This window comes from Gambusia affinis, linkage group LG17 (genome assembly GCF_019740435.1).
Source record: "Gambusia affinis linkage group LG17, SWU_Gaff_1.0, whole genome shotgun sequence".
NCBI classification, from domain to species: domain Eukaryota; kingdom Metazoa; phylum Chordata; class Actinopteri; order Cyprinodontiformes; family Poeciliidae; genus Gambusia; species Gambusia affinis.
This window is the reverse complement of record NC_057884.1, coordinates 5,143,425-5,167,735: the sequence shown is the minus strand read 5'-3', so window position 1 is coordinate 5,167,735 and position 24,311 is coordinate 5,143,425. Positions and strand designations below refer to the sequence as shown.

Sequence of the window (24,311 nt, the reverse complement as noted above, 5' to 3'; positions counted from 1 at the left end):
CGTTTTGTCTCCATTTGGTTTTCTTATGTGTGCCGATTTCTGTAAAAACGCATGTTTTGCTTACATTTGTGTGAAGCTTAAGTGAAAATGCAAAGTCGACACTTATCCAAGAGGCAAAAAAATAATAAATTATTTTGACTTCAAAGTTGACTTGAATGTTATTTTTTGAGTCATTTGCAAGTTTAAAAGTCTAGATTATATGTTGTTTTTTTAACTAGTTTTTTCTTGGCCCTCATTAAAAAATTTTTTGATGGAGAGCAAAAAAATGTGATCTAAAATAAAATATATTTCAACAGCCATTAGAATGAAGAGGGTTTTTTTTTTTCTTTTTTATAATATTTTCTATTATGGTGTTTAAGCCTTTTTGTCTTTTCATCCAACATGGGAAAAAAAAGAGATTTAAACAAAATAGAAAAAAAACATTTTTGGGGATTTTTCCAAGTATTGTTTGTAGTGTGTGTGTTTGTGTTTCAGCCTCAAAGGGAAATAGGAAAAATATTTTCTCTCATTTTGCTAAGTTTTTTTTTTCTTCTCATCCAATACACATTAGAAGAAATGTGTTGTCGTATTTTTTGTTTTTTATTGATCCATGAAGGGTAATTTTTAAACACATCTTTGTCCTCATTTTTTAAAAATATTATTATTATTTTTTTTTTGGCAGCACACTTTTTATTTTACACCCTAACTGAACAGACTTTAAATTAGACGTTTTGGTCTAATTTAAAGTCACACTGTGGTTCACATTTCAGCTCTATATGAACCAATAGTTACTGTTCCGTGTTGGTGTCTCACCCTAACATATATGTCATGTATCCCATCAGCCCACACTTCCTGATTCAACCGAGGGGATTTATTCCATCCAACAACTGTACCAAAATGTTTAAATCCAATAAATAAATAGGTCAAACGATACTGCAGTACCAGTAGGGGGCAGTATCTCTCTACTCCTGTGCCAGGGCGTGAAGTTAAAGTAGGTCTCCTGTTATGCAACATGTGCAGAGAGAAGCTGCAGGGAAACTGAAGTGTTATAACGCAGCATATTTCCAGCAGCTTGTTTCACTCATTTCCCAAACTGTATGCGGTACAATAAAATTACATGAAGTCCCACAATCCTATGCTTTAATGTCAAATGTAATATTTTTATAACTGAGAGTAAGTTTACCTTTTTAAGCCTTTCTCGGGGAGGGGGAAATATGACAAAGAAATATCACATGATCTCACCCTTATACCCACACTTCCATCACATAGCAGTTTGCCTCGCTCAGCAATGTCCTCGCTTCTGTTTTCATCCCCGTTACGGCCTTCTGACTTCAGAGCAGCGCTGTCAGTAAATCAAAGTTAGCATTGTTCATTAATCAGCATGTGCCGATGCAGAGAACGTCTCCCCGGCTTCCCCTGACACTTGCAGAAAGCAAAGCGAACGTTGTTCTATCCTCATCGGGCAGACGTCTTTCTACGGCGGCCATCTTTTATTCTCCTAAATCTGCAAAAGCAACCTCTGATCGCCACCTCACGTTTCATCTCTTCGTCGGCCTCGTTGCCACTTTAGAGGAATGAAATGATAAATTACTCAGCTGATGGTTGTCATGAGCCCGAACCAGCGAGTGGAAGGTTCCCGATCCGGGTTCCGAAAGTGGATCAAAACTGATGATGTGATCTCACCTATCGATACGGTGGGGTGTGAACAGGAGGCTGGGGGAATATTCAAGTCTGTTTGCACACAGAATCAGGCGCATCGTGAAGGATAAAAACTGAAAGGGAGTCTGGAGGTAAAAGCTTGTAGCAGTCAGCATTACTTACTCTGATGTGAGCACACTGCCACAGATAAATCCTACCACTGTAACTCTGCTTTACGCTCTCACTGTAAGGAGGACTCTCTTTTGCCTATGCTTGCAATTTGCAAAAGAGACTGCAGCAGGAAAAATACGGCAAAAATCCCCTTTTCATAAAAACATGTCCCAGTGCATCTCCGTCAGCTTTGCATTATCTAGAGACTGAAATGTTCCACTTTCTTTTGCAAAAAAACCCGACTCAGTCCGAGTTGGATATAGCTGGAAGACTTTCCAAATATTTTCCCAGATGTTCTACTCTGTTCACAGCTGGATACTGAGTGAACACTTCTGCTGGACGTTGTCAACGTAGTCAGTTGTTGTATTGTTTAACGTGAGCACACAGAACACAGAAACCAGAACTCGGTGTGGTGAGCTTGCTCTTCTGAGTGTTTACATGTCGTTCGCTGTTTACTCAGGTTAGCTAGGTTAGATTAGGACAAGCCCTCCGACCACAACACGAGATTCCCAGCCATGATGACTTCACTTTTTGATACTTTTGTGCTTTGCCATCTTAACCATAAGCACGCAGCAAACGATGTCATGAAAAAACCTCGAGGTGTTAGTGTTAAGCGTACAAAAATTGTGACACACCATTGGATTCTCTCAGACCACAACAGCTCTTAGAGTCGTTTCATCTATCTGAGGCCGTTTCTGTTCTTACTTTGGCTGCACTGCAGAAACTGATTTATCAACCAGAGGAGCGCAAATACCTAGAGCTTCTTGTTTTTGTGGAATGGTGTCATACACCAGTCCACAATGCCATTGTTCCAAACAGAAAAATAATTTTTTTTAAAGTTTGAAAATAGACATAGAGACGCATTTCATTTTTGGAGATGGTGAAGTATGGCGGGAGGTGACTTTGCTGCAGGAGGAATTGGTGCTCTTCACAAAATAGATGGTATCATGAGGGAACAACATTTTGTGGAAATATCGAAGCAATAAAGTCAAACCTTTAGCTCAAATGGACGTTTTATATGGAAAATTAGCCCAAACTTTACATGTTTAATGAGAACAACATTGAGGTTGTTTCAACTGTACATATTAAAATCCCTTTTTATTTATTTTTTTGCTTAATAGTGGTGTGGCTTCCTAAACAAGGTAAGTTGATATTTCTTGGACGCCCCCTAATGGTGTGGAGCCTTGCTGCTCAACACAAACTGAGCAAAAGATGGAAAAAAAAAACCCATAACAATTAAAGTTGATATTTCTTAGGCGCCCCCTACTGGTGTGGAGGTCTGCTGCTTACGTTGCCTGTGCGTTGGGCTGGGTTTAGTCCTGACTGGATGTAGCGATTTTAAAAACAAACTCATGTGAAGTGGTACAAAGGTGAAAGTTCATAAAGTCAGCCATCTTCTGTCTCTAGGGGATAACATGTTTTGATAATGCTCCTAAATAACAGTTTGGATCTGTTGTTGGATATAAATCAAAGGGGGACGAGGAGGGAATCGCAGCATTCGCAAACTTTTTTTTCTCTTCTCACTGCAACTAAAGAGCAGTGAGGTGGGGTGAAAAAGGCGAGTGAGAGTCGTACAAACAGAGATGGTGAAAACAGTGGTGGGAAGACTCCCTGTTCCCGTGCACTCCTCCTGCAATCGGAGACGCGCAGATAAATCCACCCTGGCCTGTATTAACTTTGCTGCTGGAATTTGTTTGAGTACATTCTGTGACTTGGGGAGAAGCCAAAAACTCCAGCCCTGCTCTCGTATCTCATGTTGCAAGCGATGGCTGCCGGCCGAGCGCGAGCCCACAGCCACTGGGCTCGTCGTGCGCGCGGGAGGGAAGGGAGGAGGAGGAGGTGGAGGGCGCTTTCTGTAGGAGTTTGTCGGCTCTCGCGCTCGAAAAATAATGAACAAAAATTACGATGTACTTCCGTTTAAGGAACTGCAGCGCTGCTTTTGCAGTTCCAGAGCTCCGTTCGCATTTTAACAGGTCATATACTCCAGTTTCTGCCGCATTGAATTCCACTCTCTTAAAGCTCGTGCGGTCCCGGGGATTTAATGTAAGTTTTTTTTTTTCAGGAACGTGGTAAACATCCTTTATGATCATGCGATAAAAACTCCTCTGCATGTCCTGTGCCCAGCCTGCATGTCATGCGATCTATGTTTGTGTACTTTCTGAAACATATTTCGGTTTGTTGATCCAGTCCTTTTGTGCATGGTGGTGCAATTTAAACATGGAAAAATAAAGTGTTTGTGTGTGTGCGTGTGTGTGTGTGTGTGTGGGGGGGGGGGGGTGACCGGTTGAAAGTGGGCGAGTAGGCGCAAGAGTCAACATTCGGCAGGGTATAAACCGGGTGGGAGACCAATAAAAGGCCGTTTTATTTTCAGAAATCGTGGAAGTGCAAGTGTTGCAACAATTAGAGACGTAAAAACCTGATTCGCATGCAACTGAGGTTTAATTGGAAGCCTCTCAAGGTCCGTGTGTGGCACAAAGAAAATGAGCACAATGACTAAAACCATCACGGCCTGTGGAGTGAAATGGGAGGATGAAGTTGGAGTCAATGATATTGTGGTTCCTTTTTGTCGATTCGAGATGCTAAGACAAGCTAAGAACCCAGACCCACAGTATCGTTTCTGCGCGCTGTCTTATATTTCCCATTGATTTAATCTCGGTGTTTAAATGGGGAGATGATGTCGGCGTGTGCGTGTGTGTGTTTCTGTCGGGGCGTAGTGCTCGACGTGTAGAAGGAAATTAGCAACATATGAATCCAAATCAGTGTCTCAGCTGTGGTTTTACTGGAGGGGTGGAGCGTTCATGGTCACTGATTTTAATTTTCAGCACTTCGTTTTACATTTGCACTTTTAAAAATAGGGTGTGTGTGTGCGTGTGTGATGCGATGGCACATTGTCGATACAAAGAGAAAAGATGTAAACTTCCGGCTAAAAACGCAGAAATTTTTAGATTAATCTTAGAATTTTTCTGGGAAAATAAATACTTGGAAATTAACTCAAACTTTTTGAATGCAGCATGTTTTTTTTTTTTTGTTTTTGTTTTTTTTGGTGCAAGACAACCATTTTATATATGTGTCATAACCTCTCAGTGTAATGGCTAATAAAAAGTCAACCACACTGGGAAAGTCTTATAATTAAATAGAAACAGTGTTTCTCATCAGTAAAACTCTGGGACAAGCTAACTGTTATTAGCAATACCAGCTAGCTTGGATATCATCCATCCATTTTCAAATCACCCTTTGTCCCTAATGGGGTCGGGAGGGTTGCTGGTGTCTATTCCCAGCTAACGTTCTGGGTGAGAGGCGGATTCACCCTGGACAGGTCACCAGTCTGTCACAGGGCAACACAGAGACATACAGGACACACAACCATTCACACACACACTCACACCTAGGGAGAATTTAGAGAAACCAATTAACCTGACAGTCATGTTTTTGGACTGTGGGAGGAAGCCGGAGAACCCGGAGAGAACCCACCATGCACAGGGAGAACATGCAAACTCCATGCAGAAAGACCCCGGGCTGGGAATCGAACCCAGGACCTTCTTGCTGCAAGGCAACAGCTCTACCAACTGCGCCACTGTGCAGCCCACAGCTTGGATATCAATGGTTTAAAATTCTAACAAATAAGTGACAAGTTTACTGACTAGTGTTGTACATAAGTTACATTGAATGAACATATTAAAGAACAACATCTTAGTTTTGCTGCACTATTTTCAAAAATATCTCCCGTTTAGGGGTTACGTTTGTGCTAATAAGCTGATGCTAGTCATAAAAACAATTCGAAAACAGCAGAGTTAAGCCCTTCGTAAGATTCAGGTGTTTTTATTATTATTATTATTATTATTATTATTATTATTATTATTATTATTATTATTTTATTTATTTTACTGGCACTTAGATGTGCTCATTTCTTTGAGATTATACAACCAAGACTGAAACAATCAGCAGAAAACTCGTAAAAACACTCCAGAGAGCTGAAGGGGAACTCCAAGGAGATAAGACTGGCGACGTGATCCCTTTGAACAACCTCCTCTATCTTACACTTTGGCCTGATCTCAAAGTCCACCCTGCAGGCTAAACGTTAGACCGTCACAGACCGCGTTGACAGAACAGCAGAAGCGCAGGAAGTGTTTTAGTTCATGACAGAAACGGTGCATTCTGAAAACCCGCTGTGTTCGGAAAAGTATGAAAACCGTACACCATAACCAGGGCCATATGCCATTTAGGGGTTTTTTTATGTTATTTTTTTCAGTAGAGGACAGTGGATTATTTATTACGACATTAGTCCCAATCCTGAAATTGTTGCTTAGTCTTCACTGCAAAATTCTGACCAAGTATTTTTAGTATATTTTCTACTGCAAATATCTTAGTTTTGTCTTATTTAAAGTGCACTAACTTGTAAATAACCATTCATCTAGATGTAGGATCTTGTTTTAAGTAAATAATTGCTTAATTTAGATTCAATTTTTAAGTACTAGTTCTGTTGACTAATTATTTCACTTATCACATGGGGAAAAATGTCTTGTTGTAAATGAAATAATCTGACAATCAAAGTAGCTCATTTTATTAATATTCAGGAATTAGTCAGTTTAAACAATATATCTTGGTGAAACTTGACTTATAAGTTTGTTTTGTCTTATTTGAGGTGTGCAAAGACATTTTGCACTAGACACTAGACCAAAGATACTTGGTAGGATTTTGTGTTTTTGCAGTGTTGGTTCAATTACAGTTGCTCTGTAGCAAACAGTGGATCCATCCCGCAGTCTGGAAACGTGTGATCTCAAAGAAGCTACTGACTTCTCAGAACATTTTAAGGCATTCATGACTAAGCCATACACATAAAACAAAAAAAAAAAAAAAAAAAAAAAAAAAAACAAAACAGACTCCCTCAGGATCTGGCCCAGTTCCTCTGCAAACTCAGAGTTTGGTATTGAGCCCAAGCAGGATTCAGCTGAGCACCTGTGGTGCAGAGTACAAGTACCAGCAGGAGATCTTGAGAGAGCGATCGGTAATTTCTGGAAAGATGTGGCTGCAAAAAAAAACAAAAAAACAAACCACAACAGCGGGAATGTTTGCTTTGAAGAGCCGCTTGTCACATTTCACCTGGGCGAAAAAGACTTTTGATGGTTTTTGTCACGTACTGTGTAAGAAACGCAGCATTCACACAGCCTTTGAGAAATCTGAAAGAGCTCTCAGTCTGGATTTGTAGATAACCAACACTCAGTTCAAAGCTACATTAGCTTGGAGAAGTGGCCTAGACTAAATAGAAGTATCGTGCATCCATTTTTCATTTAAATTTCTTAATCTGTGCCAGCTATTCACTCTGAGGTGTCTGATTCACAAAGCAAATAGTACTAATATTATGCAGAAGTGTTAGGACATGTTGGAGCAGCTACAATGTTAGCTATGAGAAATGAGCTATTTGTATCAGCTCATTTCACAGGTGAGGCCATCTGGTAGACGGTGTGGCTTGAGGGACACATCTCCCCTTTGTGAGGACTTTATGAATTACAAAACTGCTCTTTTGCTCTAATTTAGAAGGTGCTGCTAACATTACGAAATCCAAAACGTAGTCAATCGAGTTCAGCGTAACTTCTTATCGCAAATCATTTGGTTGCGGTTTTTGTACCACAATAATATGGAGTTCATGAGAATCTATCAAGCAGAGTGTAAACAGCTTCTTTTGCTTTTCAAATCAGGTTGTTAAGGAAGCCCTGCGACCTTTTGACCCCCTGTCCTTCAGCTGGCCCATCGGCATCCAGCACACAAACCCACACGGCTGGCGAAGCATGGCTAGAAGGGCCGACTCTAAACCCCAGAATGTCACCGCAAATTAAATCTTGCTTATCTCGAATCAGATGGCTTGGCTGTCAATCAGCAGTTTATACTAAAAGTTACATGTATCAGGAGGAAACAATAAAAACGGTCTGGTCCCTGTAAGCTCCTTATCACAGGACCCATTTGATCGTAGCTACTTTGTTACAAATGCATTTGCAGCATTTGTAACAAGGTAGCTACAAATGCAGCAGCTGTTTGTTAAAAACCCAAAGGTTCAGCAGCAGTTCAAACCAAGAGGAATAACAAGCTGGGATTGTCTTCAGTATGATGTAATTTGTCACACACAGTAAAGGAATGATAAGAGGAGTTTTTTCACTCTTATCTCTACAGAACTACTACAGTTCATTATTGCTTAGCGAGCATGTAGCTCAACAAAGACGCAATACAGTCTGTAATTTAGTTAGTCTCAGTATGAGATAAAGCTGTTTGTTCCAAAAAAAAAAAAATTCCATCTCACCTTGCACGAACACATTTCACTTCTTCAAAACCAGTAGGGTTGAATATAAGGTAGAAGATGGGCACTGGCTAACCTAACAGATATTTTCTTCAAAATGAACGTTTTTTTCCCTATCCTGGTAAAAAAAAATCAGCCCCGTGTTCAATGCTTCGCTTCGTACAGAAGGTCTTTACCTTCAGCTACTGAGAAATGATTACATTTGCCAGAGACATGGACTTTGTTGAAGTGTTACATTTTACCCCATCGCTAACGTTTGCCCGTGACGTATGAAACGTGCCAGTCCGACGTTATGAAGCCTGCCAGAAAGTCCCAGCACTGTAAATAACCGTCCTCCACTGTGAAGAAGGAAGTGCAGAGCCGAATATGATGGCTGTTGACGTTAATTCACTATTTGGAGGCCAACACGGAGTGATCGACTTTGTTTACTTACTAAGTTGCTATTGATAAAACTACAAGCAGACTACAATTTTAAAACAAACAAAAAATAAATCAATCAAATCAACATCATCGTTCACAACTTCTTCGTCTGTTTGCTGATTGGCCCGGTTAAAATTATACTGGAGAAATCCAAGTCAATGGGAGAAAGCCCAGATGAAGCACTGAGGGGACATGAGAATGAGCAGAATTGCGAAGGCTAGTTTTTGCTGTTTTGAAAAACATATAAAAAGAAGCTCTGTAATACTGATACTGCACCAGTAGGAGGTAGTGTGGAGAGCCCCGTAGCACAATTGAAACTGAAAGATGATGACCCTGGGTAAAACCACACAGACAAGACATGGAACAGCAGGGATCCAGTTCACTAAAAATAATTCAAGAGTGCATCGACAGCTCATCCAGGAGGTCACACCAAGTACCAAGAACAACATCTACTCTAAAGCCCAGCAGGCCTCGCTTGCCTCGGCCGAGGTCAACAATCAAAGACGATGGGGTAAAATGTCAGTCTGAAGGCCAGAGCCACAGAGGGAAAAGAACAGAAAGGCCCGCCTCACAAAAACCTCTCTGTGATCCCTAAAACGTCAGTGGAAAATATTCTGTAGCAATGACAGAAAAGTGGAACTTTCTGGAAAATGTGTGTCGTCTTACATCTGACTTAAAAATAACAGCATTTAGGAAAAGGAAGTAGAACAAAAAGTAAACGGACATGCAGATATAGTGGTGGTGATAGTGTGACAGTCTGCGCCTCATCAGGACAGTCCAACAAAAAACCCCAAAAAAAACAAAGCACTGAAAATTATTATTTACAAACAGATTTTTTGTATTTAGTCACCGTCTTGATGGATGTATAAAGTTATTCTGCAAACCTTTCAAATGGATATGGTTATATCCACTAAAAGTCTTTCTCTACATGCATCCACAGGTCAATTCAATTCAATTTTTAAAAAAATGCAGAGTGAAGTGAAATGTCCAGATTTGTATCCAAATTCAACGTGATGTTAGCAGGAGTAAAAAAAAAAAAAATGCAACTCTACAAACAGCTGATTGATAATCCCTCGTCTGGCAGCAGAGAGGATGAGTGTGAAAGGTCAAGTGGTGACCCGAGCTGAGAGTCGGTGGTGAGGAAGAAATAAAAGAGGATGAAGAGGCTGATGGTTTGGTGGGGTAAGGGGGAGAGAAGATCCCTCTGTCAGACACCAAGCTGTGGTCTGGACTCAGATGAGTGACATGACCCCAGTGTGGTCCCACACCGAGCGCATTACTGAGAGTCTGAGAGGGATTTAGAGCAGCAGGGCTTAGCACAGATCAGGCCTTGGTTCCCAGCCTGAGGGAGAAAAAACAGGAGCATGAAAAAAGAACTTCAAATGCCTAGATACTGTAGCTACTGTAGCAAAATATCTGGCATTTTACAGTTTTATTTGATGTGAACGCATTTGAAACAAAAATGAAATGGTGTCTAGAATTTTCTTTTTCTTTTTCAACGTTTTATGCCGTTACTAACCTGAACCTCAATGTATTTTAGTAAGATTTCAGAGTTTCCACCAGTGTGTTCCACCAGGCTTTACGTGGGCCCCCACCAGGCTAGGTTCACGTTTGCTTTTTTTGTTTGTTTGTTTTTTTAAACATATTTGCTTCTTTAAAGACTTTATGGTTGGTGTTTAGGTATTGTTAATAATGTCTTCCAATAACATGTAATTACCTAATGATATTTTCAAATTCCCTGTCAACTTTAAAAATGTTTTTTTTTTAAACTGAAAACCACAGTAGGCCACTGCTTGACTGCCCTAGCGGGGAAACACTGGATTTTATATAATAACCAAAAATTGATGAATAAATGTGAAGTGGAAGAAAAATGATATATGGTTTTCAAATACGGCGAACCCCCTGCAGTTGTGGTTAAGTGCCACAACTGTATACAAATATCTGAAATCCACTAATATGTTAAGAAGTCTTATAAAAATGCTTTTAACAGCCTTTTTAATAATTCACCAAGTATACTCCAAAATACCAACAACTTAAAATTCTTTAATATAATTTCAGTCATCTTACAACCAAATGGCTTCCGCCTATATGCCAAAGTGTAACATTTTACGTTAATTTTACGACACACAATGCAAAACAATGCATAATGTTTACCTGTTGAATGGCAGTACATTGTGTTGTTTATGCGTTGCCTATACGTTAATGACGGACGTTTGGCAGTTAGCACAGCGTACGGTACACTACGCATTGCTCGCGTCAAAATAAACGTGAAATGGTCATGCGCGTTATGACCCTTCCATGCAATAAAACTCTCCGCAGCAGTTAGTCTACGCACATGCGCACAGAGCATCTCCGCGAGACAAAGTTTTGAGGTCGGGGGAGTTTTCAGCCAATCAGCATCAAGGAAAGTGAATGGTGCTTCTGGATTGGCTGCTTCGCCAACATCGTGTCAAGTGGCATGGCGGCTAGCGAATGTTTTTTTCTTTTTTACAAAACATCTCAAGCTCCTTCTTGTTGCTTTCTTTCTACAATGCCTTCTGGAAAGCATTCACCGGTTGCTGCTTGGTAAGTTTGCAGTTGTGTCTTTTAAAAAAAATTTTTTTTTTATAGATAATGAGTTTAACAGTACATTACAAGATGTTCAAAGCTTTTGTTTTACACCCTAACCCCGCTTTAAACTTTCTCGCCGTTCCTTCGTCTTCCTGATGCTGTTTGTTCTATCGCTGTTCTCCAACAAACCTCTGAGACCTTCACAGAGCAGCTGGATTCATTCTGAGATAATAGAAAATAAAATATAAATACACACAGGTGGACTCTATTATGAAGGCAAATAGGTTAGACTGGATTATATCTATGGGGTATTAGAGCAAATTGGAGCTGATGGTGCCAAACACATTTTTTGTTTTGTTTTGTTTTTATGACATATAATCCCAAAATAAAAAGTTTACGGATACAATCGGACAAGATGTATTTAAACGGCAATTCACAACATGCTTTACATTTACAGAGGCATTTGATTGTGAACGCGTTTTGAGATTTCCGTACTTGAAAACGGCCGTTTCGTATAAGCCTCCTGCTTGTTGTTTCGTGTCTCGGTGTAAACGGGGCTGAAGGTTTTACGTGCAGAAGTTAGGAAGCGCCGTTTTTGTGTCATGTCACTTGGCTGGCGGGCGAAATGTTTGTGTAATGAAAATAAAAAAAACAAAAACCGTCTGTACTCCTGTGACGGAACACAGCGACACTTCTGTTCCAGCAGAAGCTGGAACTAGACTTTGCTCTGCACAATAAAGTGCTGCTCTGCATATGTTTTGTACATCATAAATCTAAAGACAACCAAAAGAGAGAGAGAGCGGAAAAAGCACATGAGCTCCAAAAAAAAACAAAACATGCACGATTTACAATGCAGAAAAGTGCAGCTGAATTCATTCTTTTTGTAAAGGGAGTTTCCTGCTAAGTTTAATTAGGTTTAGTTTCCAAATACTACATTTAAAAAGACAATACGCCAGAGTAGAGTTCCATAACCTGTTTCATTCTTTGTGAAGAAGTACCCTAAATAAAAAAATTAAAAAAAATCCACCCCGCTTGCTTTTGGAGTTTATTTGGGACCTGCTATGTGAGGTGAAAGAGCCCAAATGGGCGTTATGTAAACACATTCCCTGCACGCAAGGCCCAGGCAGCCACAGCTGGCTGGACTTGCGTAAGAGGCCCCCTCGGCTCAGACTCTGTGTTTGCCATCCGGGTTTGTAGATCAGTGGAAATCTCCTTTAGTTCAGGCCTGTGTCACAGTCACCAGCTGCATGGTACTGCAACGGATGGATTAGCGTAAGTGCAGGATTGAGGTTGTCCCGAATAAGTAGAGCGTCGAAAAGAGACCCTTTGGTTTGAGCTGCTTCCGGGGTCGCTCGGAAAAACTTATTTTGGCAGCTTTATGATTGGACTTGCGTCCCAAATTTTGTTTGGAGTTAGCTACATGTTTCAAAAAGAGGTTTATTTTCACTAAATGTTCGTAATCAGTTCAGTCAACGTCGGAATCGATCTACTTAGCGAACTTGAAATCATTGTCCTCTTAAGCCAGTGATAGTTAGAGTCAAAGAAATGGACCCAGCTGCCTTCACTTCGAGTGAAAAATGGTTGTATATGAAAGGAAATTGATGTAAAAACACAAAATCTTACAAAATGTTGATGGTCTACTTTCTTGTGCAGATATATTAGTTTTGTCTTATTTCAAGTCTACTTATGTACAAGTAACTTTCAGGAAGATGAAGAAAATAGTTTTAAGTCAATAAGTCCTTAATACTGATGAAAAAGTTCTAGTTCCACAAGCAAATCATATCACTCAAAACTTGGGGTGGCCATTTATTGTATCGTTTATCACAATGAATTTCTCATCGTGGCAAGGTTTTGATTTATTGTTGTCATAATTAATTCCGAATATTGATGCTTAAAAGTCCCAAAAACTGTCAGTAATGTTTGGATTGATATTTTTACTATTTTACGCCACTGTTCATTCAGCAACAGTGTTCAATAAATATCTATAAATTTAAAAATATGATTAAATCCAGGGACTGTGTGCAGTATAGTGATGCAAATCACACTTTTTATGGGACTGGTGTTTTAAAGAAACACATCACTAATGGGAATGTTTTTCAAGAGCATTATTTGTGTTTGAGGGGCTGTGATTGTAATAAATAGTTCTTCTTGTCACTTATCGTTATCACAATAGTAACTCAAAATATCTTGATAAAATTTCTAAGTTAATATCACACCACCACTACTTACAGCAGGACGTTTTCCCAGTATTATAAGGGAAATAATCTGCCAGTGGAACTTGTACTTTATATCAACATCAAGGAATTATTGACTTAAAACAAGCTATTGTACCCAGTTACTTGTAAGTTAGCTTTTCTTAGTTCAAAATCTACTTGGCACTACTTTGATTAGACCAAAAATACCTGGTAAGATCTTGTGTTATTTAAGTGCAAGTGCTATAAAATGAAGGGTCCAGAATTCTCCTTCAAGGTGCCACCAGTACAGAGCTTGGTTAGTATTCACAGCAGCATAAATCAACAGAATAAGGCAAGCATAATGGACCTCTGACAAAAAAGGTGTCAAATATGCTTCTTCTGTCTGAAAGCAAAACAAAAACCCCATCAGGACATTGTGAACCTTTACAGGATGGAGAGTAGTACATTGGTGCTTCCTCTGATGGATCCTCTCTGTCTGGAAAACCTCATTCTTTGGAAAAGAAACTCTTAGAGCTACCATGAGTCTGCAGTTAAGCCAACAGTGAGGCATCTTGATTTGGTCCATGTGTTGGATTTCTTCTCCTTGACGCAGTAATGTTCCTCCAAATTCTTCCAGATGACACTGTGCCACGGATAGAGTGGGACCAAAATGTCCTCCAAGAGAAGCTTCTTCCAATCCCTCCGGAACAGTCTGGTGGTGATCTGTCGACTTTCCAGCATGACGGAGCAGCGTTTTCCCCGCCGCAAAACTGACAAAGGTAATTGCTCAGAGATCATACCTTTCACATGAGAAAGCCCATCTCTGACCTGTTTTGCACATAGGTTTGTGATGCATTTCTGTCCTCAAGAAAAGGATATAAAACTTCAGATATCTCACAAACGAGATATTAGCATACATGGAAAAAATATTCCAAAAACTTTATACTGTAGCATAAAGTATGACGGCCACCGTAAGAAAGACTTTCAGTATTCAGTTATGCAGCATGAACTGATCAGTGCATTATTGCGAGGTAACGCAAACGTTTTGTGAGGGAGCGCAAAAGAAAAAAAAAATCCTCCTTCTCCCCTAGGGGGCTCTGTAGTTCGTCACCTGTAAAGAACTGCTGAACTTCAAACTTATCAGTCTTTATGATCAACGTTTTGGGTTTGTTTTAGTTTTCATGTTTTTTTTGCACTTGAGTTTTCGTTAGCATATGTAATGACCGCAAAGCTAACAGCATTCATTTTCCATTAAAACCAGAAAAAATCAAATTCGTCCAAGAATCTCGGGTGAGGTAAACCCCCACCTCACTACCAGCGCCACCCATTTGTTGGCTAATCTATTATCATAATTGCAAGATAATGTCAGACAGGTGAAACCTTGTGGTTGAGTCTCTTTAGTTGTCTCACTGTCATCTGAAAGTGAGAGGGATACGATGAGCTGCAAACAAGCCTTATGTCCTTGAAGTTGATTTGCTGGAAGCAGAAACCCAAGAATGCGAGCAATGAATTGGCAATTCTCCACATGGAGAAAGTACCAATTAGCTGTTCAATAGATGGCTGGGCAACTCTACAAGTGCAGCTTTTGTGAGATGTTTCCAGTCTGGAGCGCTTAGGAAAAGCCCGTGAACTGCTGATAAAAGTGTGAAGCCAAGCATGTCTGAGGCACACGGGGAGCAAAATCATAGCGATTTTGCTGATATTGCTGAAAGTCGACACTGATTATATAAATGTTTGGCTTCATTTCCACAACAGTCGTGCACAAAACTTTGTCGACGTTCCTCAAATGCTGAAAAAAGACCCATAATTTCACCATTTCATTGAATGAGAAACAATGAAATGGTTGAATCAGTTTAGTCAAGCGATTTAGAGATTCAGAAAACATGCCACAACATTCTCCTCCTACCACTTCCTGTCGTCGTCTTCGTCATTTCCTCTAGTAGTAACATCTGGCAGTCGATCACATGACTGGTGTGATGCAAAAAAAGTGTTTCCATTGGATTTTTGCGGAGTACATCAATTTTGATATGGTCAAAAATACCACCCCCTAGCACAGAAACTTGAGTTGTTTTGTTTTTTCAAAATTAGCATGTTTCCACAAAGCAAATTTATTTCCGTAATTCCGATTTGCGCAATGGAAGCGCAACGACTGTTTGTTTCACGTGACGCTGCTTAAAGGGTTTCCACGACGACCCTCGTCAACTCCCCACTCCCCCATTAGAAGCAACTTGCCACTGGAAACCTGCGTCTGAATCGAGCCGTATAAAGCCGATTTGTGTTGCCGTACGTGCCGTCCACATGGAGAAATGCAGCGTGTCGAGAGGAACGAAAGCCCCCGGATTCTGTCGTCTTTGCCGAGACACATACCACCTACATAGCTGTTGCTGAAGCAGACCCTTTCATGGTCCTCATTTCCATCAGCCGTACACTTCCTGCCAAAATATGTGTTTTTAAAAAAATAAATGATTCAGGAACACAAGAACAAGGTCTGGGTGTTGACGAGCTCTCCCAAATTCTCCAGCAGAATATTTCATTCCTGGACAAAATGTTCCAAATTTCCCTGCTCTTAAGTTGGAATCTGCGTCTAGCGGTGTCGGAGATACAGCAACATATATTTTGTTTTAGAGAGGTTTGAAGGGAAAATAAAAGCAGCCATTTTGCTACATGCATGTGTTGAGGGCTTTAAAGTTTTTAAGCTGGTAAAAAAAGTTAGAAAACAGAAAAAAAAAAAATTCTTTTTTTTTTTTTTAAGATAAACACCGCTTTTCGCATGAATTAGAAAATTCCTACAATTAGATCTAATTTACCAGAAGCCCGTACCTTCGATAAAAATGAGCGGTTATGCACTAACAAGTACAGCCACGCACTGATTAGGGGCGTAATGCACTTAAGTGGAGTAAAGTGCTCTGATTCACAATTGGAACAGACTGGATTTGCTTCACTTGAGCTGCCAGCATGGCACGGCCTTCAGCAGTCACAGGAACACGGAGCTTACAGCTGCTGATTTCATCAGCTCAGGATGTGGAACCAGAACAACAATGAGCTACTGTTTGGTGGAGGAGGAAAAAAAAAAAATGCTGCCTATGTCACAACTTTAACGGGATTTACAGTGGGATGTGTGTGGCAGAGCAGATGTTTGCGTTTAGCGGTCCAGGTTTTGCCAAACGTCAAGTCTGAAGAACGATGTTAACGATTGACGCTTTGCGAAGGATTTTCACACCCCCGAGTCCACGACCTTGTCCGCATTTTGTCATATTTCTCCGACTTCGGCGGGTTAACTCTGCCTTGGTGGAATTGGAAATATATTTAGCAAATAAAAATGTGAGAAGCCTGGAGTACAGCTTGTATACTTTACCTGTTTTTACTGAAAGAAGAAAAACCCTCATGCAGAAGATGGTCGGCCAAATGCTTTTTTGTAAAATACACTGTACTCCATGTCTGCCTTGTTCTGATAAATTTTGATTTATCTTTGTTAAAGATAAATCAAAGAATCATAATTTCAGCTAATTTAAATAGCAAAACAAAACTGGCAGTATGATCAGAAATGTTACTTTTTGCTATTTTCTCCACTTTTTGTTCCGCGAAAGCATCAATAACTTTTAGTAAATCCAAAAATATGATTTAATTAAGCTACTGTGTTCAGCTCAATGGTACAAAAGGATTCACGAAGAATCCTACTTAAGATGAAAATGCTTTTCAAGAACAATATTTGCCATGCGTATTAACTAAAAAGTAATCTCTTTTTTTGTTTTGTCATTACCTTTATTGTTATCAACATAGCACCAAAGAATATGGCAATAAAATTCTAAGTTCTTCACATTCACAGGATGAACTTGAGTGAATCCCATTCCAAGTACAGCGTTTAACATGATAACAGCTTCAACTATTCTTGGGTGAGTGTATGCAAGCTTCATTAGAGTGTTTACATGAAATTTCAACCATTCTTTTAGAAAAGCAGGCGTGGGATCGGACGCTAATGTTGGACGTGAGCCGAGGTCGTGGTAGACTTTTTTGTACTCCATCATTTTGACCGACAGCATAAAAAAAAAACAACAATCGGTCATGTTCTATTTTTACCTGTCAAATTTGAATCATATTAACATTGGACTATTTAGCTGCATTTTTATGCGGTTTAGTTAATATTCACCTAGTTGAATCCAGATCCCATCACACATAAAGCAGATAAATGCATCTAACTTTTTCTCTATAGTGACAAAAACCTCTGACTTAAACAATAACTTATAATAAATAAATTTGAATCCACTTAAGTTACCAGCATTTCCCCTGCTGCGGTCTGAACGCACAGTTTCACAAATTCCTCCTGTTCGCATCTGCAGAGAAATCAGCGCTGGTTCATCAGTCAGTTGGATCTGTCTGGTCCAAACCGATCAATTGGTTTGTCAAAACCGCTGGATGAGTTAAGTTCAATTCTTCACAGTAGCGGAGCCGTGTCTGGAATTGGTTGTGCAGCGCACTGCGCATGTTACGGTCTGATTAACGTCTGCACCTTTATTTGTTTCCTCAAGATAAACTGCCAGCTCCTCTGTTTAGACTATAAATGGATTAACATAACGTTGCATTCTCTTTAGTTTTCTCTGTTCTGCATGTAGTGGAGACTGAAATTAAACACGTCATTCTAACCAAAGGTTTGGGATGCGCTTCTGAACCAGAAGAGTCCAGAATTCTGAGTTCTTGACTTTTCAACAAGCTCTCAGCTTCTGATCTGAAAGGGTGCTCTGTAATGCGAAGGTAGGAATGGAAACTGCAGTTCAGAGGCGGAGCCTCGTCCTCGAAGGCGGCACATTTTACAAACCTGAATGGTTGCTATGGAAATTAAAGGATTTCTCAAGCATATATAAAAGAATCAAAGCAACAGTGTTTTTTTTGATGAGGGAATAACATTGTAACATCATGCAAAGCTAAAAAAAATTAATAATTTTGTTTTCACCAGGTATGTCATCATAAACATAATCTTGACTGTAAATCATATCTTGTGTGAAATAATACATGTACAAGTTTATGTTTTGCATGTAAAATGCTTGATTCTGCTTTCAGCTGGGGACCATCAGATTTGTAACACACCAAGACATGATGAGCTTGTCCGCATCCTGCAACAGATTGTCACGTTTGGGACTAAAGTTCTCCAAGGACTCCAAGTGGACAAATCTGCCGTTTGCAGATTTTCTCTAAACTGCGGCGACTGGCGGTGGCAGACTCGTCGAGCTGCAGATGTTCACAGATTATAGGCTTGTGCAATGATCAGCTTGGTGTAGACGTGTTCACTCTCTCATTACCAAGCAGGCCCAGAGTTACAGACAAAGAGCCAAAAAAAAACGCCCGTCCTCATTCTTTTGGAAACTCTTGACATGATTTTGGATTGACGTAAAATTTGCTCACTATTTGGCGTCGGCGCCGAAACGACGTTGCGAGCGTAAAGACGGACTGTTCACCGGTAGCGAGGCGGGTCGAGCCAGCGGCGCGTTAACCCCTTTGAAGCCACGTATTGAGGCAGCGCACCCAGGAAGTCTTGTGCTTATTACGCAGAGTCACACCCTGAAAAAGTGCCACTTTTCCACAGATCTGTGGGCACCAGCCTGGCAATGCAGAGGGACGTATGAGAAGCCAGCGCTAAAGCAGTAAAAGGTTTAAACCCTGACTCCGTCATGTGTGAGTTCATCAGTACTTAAGGGAAAACACAACAAACGGCTGGGATTAATCACCAAGCCAGCATGTGATGCCCAAATATTTGATGCAGGATATGTGCATCATTTCGTGAAAAGTAAAAACACTTTTTGACATTGGTGGGGACATACACAACAGCCAGCTGTGGATCACATGGACGACTTGAGTAAATACACGAAGTAGCTTTCAGATGACGGGCTTCGTTTACTTAAATACAAAACTTATCCCAACTTATTTTGTTTTTTCTTTTCTTTTTTGAGATACATTTCACTTGCAACGCCCAGATGTGAGGAATGGCGGATCTGTAAAATCAAGAAAAAACTTGATCACAATATGCAGTAGGTTAAAAACAGTTCGCAACATCTAAAAAAAAAAAAAGAAAAGAAAAAAGAGAAACAGATAAGAAACAAAGTGACTGGTTTCTAGTGACTGGTCTGGAAAAGGTTACAAAGTCACTTCTAAAGCTTTGAATTTCCGGCGAACAACTATAGCCGCACTTCCATTGACCATATAATTGAACAATTTGATATATTGAAAGTAAATTTGCTCAACAGAAACACAGCAAATGATCCAAAATTGGCAGCAAATCCACATCTGGATGACAAAAAAAAAAATAAATAATAATATAACGAAAGTACTGACCTAACCAAAGTCTGAACTTAAATCCAATTGACAGAAACTAAAACAGGAAATTTGGATTCTTCATAGGAATGAAAACAATTTAAAAGCAAATACCTGATAGCTTTATTTTATTTTCTACATAGGACCAGTTTGATTTAGACAGCTTTTGCCTTCATGAATGAAATCTCCATTTAAAAACTACAACTCAGATGTAAAAATGTGTTCTTCTGACACATTGAAGTGTGACAAACTCCCACCACCCCCTGTAAAAACAAACCGAAAGAAATAAAAAAGAATCCAAGGACACAGTCAATGCTTTTTCCCAGGACTGCATACGGTCAGCAGGAAAGCTCCCCGGTCCAGAGTGCCAACTTGCACTGAAACATTTATTTAAATGGACGCCATTAAAAGCCTTGAATAACCAGTGAGGCAAACCGCTGTAAGAGGAGCCTATTTCGGTCTCCGATCGCAGGAAGCACTTTTCTTTAATGGATGAGTCACTGGCTGTTGACAAGAACACGGCCCAATGTTCCCGGAGGATTTGTGCTGAAAAGCCTCGGGCTTGCATCATCCATTTTACGGTCCAATCAGGCGCCTGATCGTCAGTCCAGGTAAAGGCCAAACCCGGTTTCCAGTGGACCTTTTGTTATCTACTTTAAGGCCATTTGGCAAAAAACAACAACAAAAACAACAAACAATGTTTGTTTTTCTTTTCCTGAGGAACAGCAGAGGAAAATATGCCAGAATTTATCCCAGGCTGCTAAAAGCAACTTTTTGAGGCCTGATGTAATCAGATTTTACGTCCTTCGTTGTCACACAACAGACATTTTTCTCCAGGAATACGGGCGCTGTGCAGGGAATTACAAGGAAAAAGCAACACGCTAAATCACTTTAGTCAACAAAGGCAGCTCACTCCTCGGTACGTATAACGCAAATTAACATCCAGTTTCTTGGAAATGTGCGTTTGCGGGACATAAAGGCAAATTGTGAGTCTTGTGATTTCATCCTGCTGATTTAGCAGACCGCTTCAATTAGACGTTCTTGGTGATCATGTGCTCAGACTTATTTCACGGGCTTTTCCTGAAGAGACAAAAAAAAAATCAACCCTACCCTGAGAAATCTATTTCTGCAGTTCTCTTGATGTCAAACTTCATTCCTACTATTTTCTGATAAAACAGTAATGTGAAAATGTTGAGCGCCATCTTTGATCTGCTTGATCTTCTTTCTTTTCAAGCAGCCAGCAATGTAGTCTTTGCTTGTCTTTTTCTTTTTTTGATTTTCTGTCCATAAAAACATATTGTTGGTATTTTAAAAGAATTTAAAAAAGAACTCAGGAAGACAAATTAAGATGTTATGCACCTAATCAAACAATCTATAGCAGATAAATTTGATCTGAATGTTGCTTTAAGAAATAGGAAAACAAAAAAGAAGCTAGGAAGATATACAAAATATTCTGTTATTATTATTGCAAGTAGTAGTATCAACATTATTTATTTGTATTTTATGGATTTTGCATTATTTTACCCTTTTTCTTGCTCATTTAATGTGTCCGAATTAGGAAGAAATCAGACGCCGCTTGTAGATGAAACCTTTACGTTATTTTAAATCGTATTTCTCTGCCCAGTAAAGTGGTTCTATGAATTCCCAGATTCCAGTCATGTGTCACTAAGTCACTAAATAATACATTTCTCCTATTTCTGCCGTGTCCTATTTAAATACTTAAAACTCGTACTCTCTGTCCACACGCAGTAGCTCTAGGAATTGTTCACAGCCGCAGCTCAGCATCCAAAAGCTGAGTCCAAAAATTGACTATTTTAATGATAAAAAAAAATAAATAAATCACGTTTTCAAGCAAAATGCACAATACGAGCTAGACGTTGACCTCTAATGCTATTTGTTTTCTCCTCTTAACGTTAGGAAGGAGTTCCCTGGGCGTGCTTCGGTGGCGTAGTGGATAGCGCGACCCATATTTGGAGGCCTTGAGTCCTCGACGCGGCCGTCGCGGGTTCGATTCCCGGACCCGACCGCCATTTGCCGCATGTCTTCCTCCCTCTCACTTCCCCTTTCCTGTCAGTCTACTGACATATAAGGGACACCCACAAAAAGACCCCCTGGAGGGGGAAAAAATAAAAAAAAGAAAGGAGTTCCCTAATGAGTCTGGCAGGGAGCTGAAGGGACAGGATGTCTGCTTCTAAACACGGACTGGAACCGTCTAATATTCCTCCTCACGCCACATCTGATACCGCGCTCTCCCAAGACACGGCTAAACCGACGCCATTATCTCTTAAGGCAGAAAAATCAAAGCTGTGTTTGTAAACATGGACACGGCCCTCAAACAGAAACCCGAGAAATGACAAGATTACTTATGTCTGAAGTGATTTGGGGAAAAACTTCTATAGTAAGAAATCGGATCAGTTGAAGATGTGACGTTGCGCGTCCTTTTAAGGACACAGCACAATAAAGCTCCGATGTGATCTGTTTTCATCCTCATACGCGGTGTTGACTTAAAGTTTGTTATAAAAGATGCAATCAAAAGGGGCGGTATCGTGTGAAATTTTGAGTTTCACAACATGTTGTAATGTTATTCCTTCACCAAAAACATATCTGGAGTGTTGCTTTGATTCTTTCACGCATGTTTGAGAAATCCTTTAATGTCCATTGGCAACCGTTCAGCGGTGCAAAACGTCTGGCTCCACCTTCGAGGACGACGCTCCTCCTCAAGACTGTAGTTTCCAAGTTTCCATGCTTTCCCGTGACTCCGCCACTCAGCTCCTTCAGACTAGCTAGCCGCAATTAGCAAACACCTGCTGGAACTGCACATCTTCTGAACTCGTTAAATGAGCCACTGCCCAATGCAACGCTGTTAAAAAAAATGTTGTTTAAGGGGTAATAGAGAATGTTGCGATGACTTCCTGAAGGCAGAGTTTCAGAAAGAGCAAGAGTTTTTAAAGAGACAAAGACCCAATTTTAAGGTGCTAAGAAGTCCACTTTCTTTTAAATCATTTTTGATAATATATGGCATTTTTAGAACAACTGAATCCAGCATAGTTACTTGATTGGGCTATAAAATGGCACAAAGTGCTCTGAAAACATATAAGTGTCCCTTTAAGAGTTCTGAACTTTAAAGAGATGGTTGCCAGTATGTTTTACCTTACTGTCTTGTACAATAAAGTCATATTTATTGCGGTAAAGTAAACCTCATAAGCACCGCCTGTACTTTGTTTTGGGGAAAACTAAATCAGGGCAAGAACCGGAAACAAAGAGAGTAAATAGGAAGTACTTCCTGTAGGAAAGAAAGTGGAATACGTAGACGTGATTCTAATCTTTAACCTTAGATGTCCCGTCTTTGCGACTGTGGTCTTGGCCAAAACAGTCCTGTGTGAATATGATGAACAGCAGTGTCATTGAGATAAAAGGTTAAACTCCCCTGTTTTTAATCTTTGACGAGGATTAAGATACATAATGAAGCGTACTCTCTGACCGCCGAGGCCTGCGCTGCTGCCGACCGCTTCCACAGAGGGAGCTCCGATATCTTTTGAAAAACATTTTTATTTTCAATTTTTTTTCTTTTTATCCCTCTTCCAGGAACAACGACATGCCTCAGAGCTGCGTTGATAAATGTCAGTCATGCCCTGGCGGGGAACTCTGCGGCAGAATTAATAATACTTGTCAGACAACGCTCCATCCTGCTTTATTGCACTATTCTGGTGGCTGCCCCAGCCGGAGCCTGCAGCCGTTGCAGACCTGTCCCGGCCTGCGCCGTGAAGCCAGACTAAATACTGAGCTCCTCTAATATTAGACTCACTGCTGAAAGAGCATTTAATGGTTGCCATCGGGAAAGTTTACCGTCTTGCCAAAAGGTGGGAACGTGTCCAAGTGACACATTCTCGGGTAATTACGTGTTCCGGTTCTTTCATGAGACGATTCTGTTTTAAATGATTGGAGACGGTGGCATCGTTGGGTCATTAAGAATAATCTCAAATGGAGCCGCAGCTGCTAATTATTCACATGAATCATTCAGGACAGGAACAACTCCTTCCCTGCCCCCTTCATGTAGATGCCCCTGTAATAACTGTGTATTATTGACTTTGTTTAAAGCTGGGGTATGCAGCTTTCATTATAAATAAATGTTTTTGACATATTTGTTAAAGCTTCAGTGTGTAACATTTATATAAAAATATATATATTAGCATATTGTTTTTACACATTTGTTGAAGCTGTCACCTTGTAGTGGCGGTTTATGAGACAGATAATTTATGAAAATAATTAGCTTAGCTCTGGCTTCTGCAGTGCTAACTACAAGCAACCAATCAAAGCCAGGAGGCAGGTCTTAGCGCTGTTAATCACCGTCCATGTGGCGCTGCTCATTTCCTCCCTTTCTGCCTCCTTGCTCTCTGCTACGGTACAGATAGCAGAGCCTGTTTGTGAATGCTAAGGCTTTTAGCATGGCCACCGATGACGGTGGATTAACAGTTTTCCTGTAACTGTGAGTTGTTTAGCGCATTTAGCAGCGCACTCACAAGCACAATTGACAGCGCTAAGAACCTCCTCCTGACTCTGATCGGTTGTTTTCGACCAACCAATCAGCTGCATTTCTTCAGACTTGTTTTTTCTTTTTTTTTTTAATACAAGTTACATACCTCTGCTTTAATGAATGATCCATAACCAATCAACAATAATTCTCTTAGGTTTTGCAAAAACAAACAGGCAGGATGCTCAAGGTATGAAAGAGTTACAGCCGAGATTTTTCGACTCTAAAATCTTCACTTGACGAAGCTTTTTAAGAG

The 24,311-nt window shown here is 40.2% G+C and overlaps 1 long non-coding RNA gene across 1 annotated transcript; it reads left to right on the top strand.

Annotated features, from left to right (window-relative positions):
- Positions 1-10,977: 10,977 nt before the first annotated feature.
- On the top strand, positions 10,978-23,582 carry LOC122819262. The gene is made up of 3 exons (XR_006368580.1): positions 10,978-11,062; positions 13,859-14,000; positions 21,442-23,582. It is a non-coding gene; the product is annotated as an uncharacterized LOC122819262 (long non-coding RNA).
- The last annotated feature ends 729 nt before the right edge of the window (positions 23,583-24,311 follow it).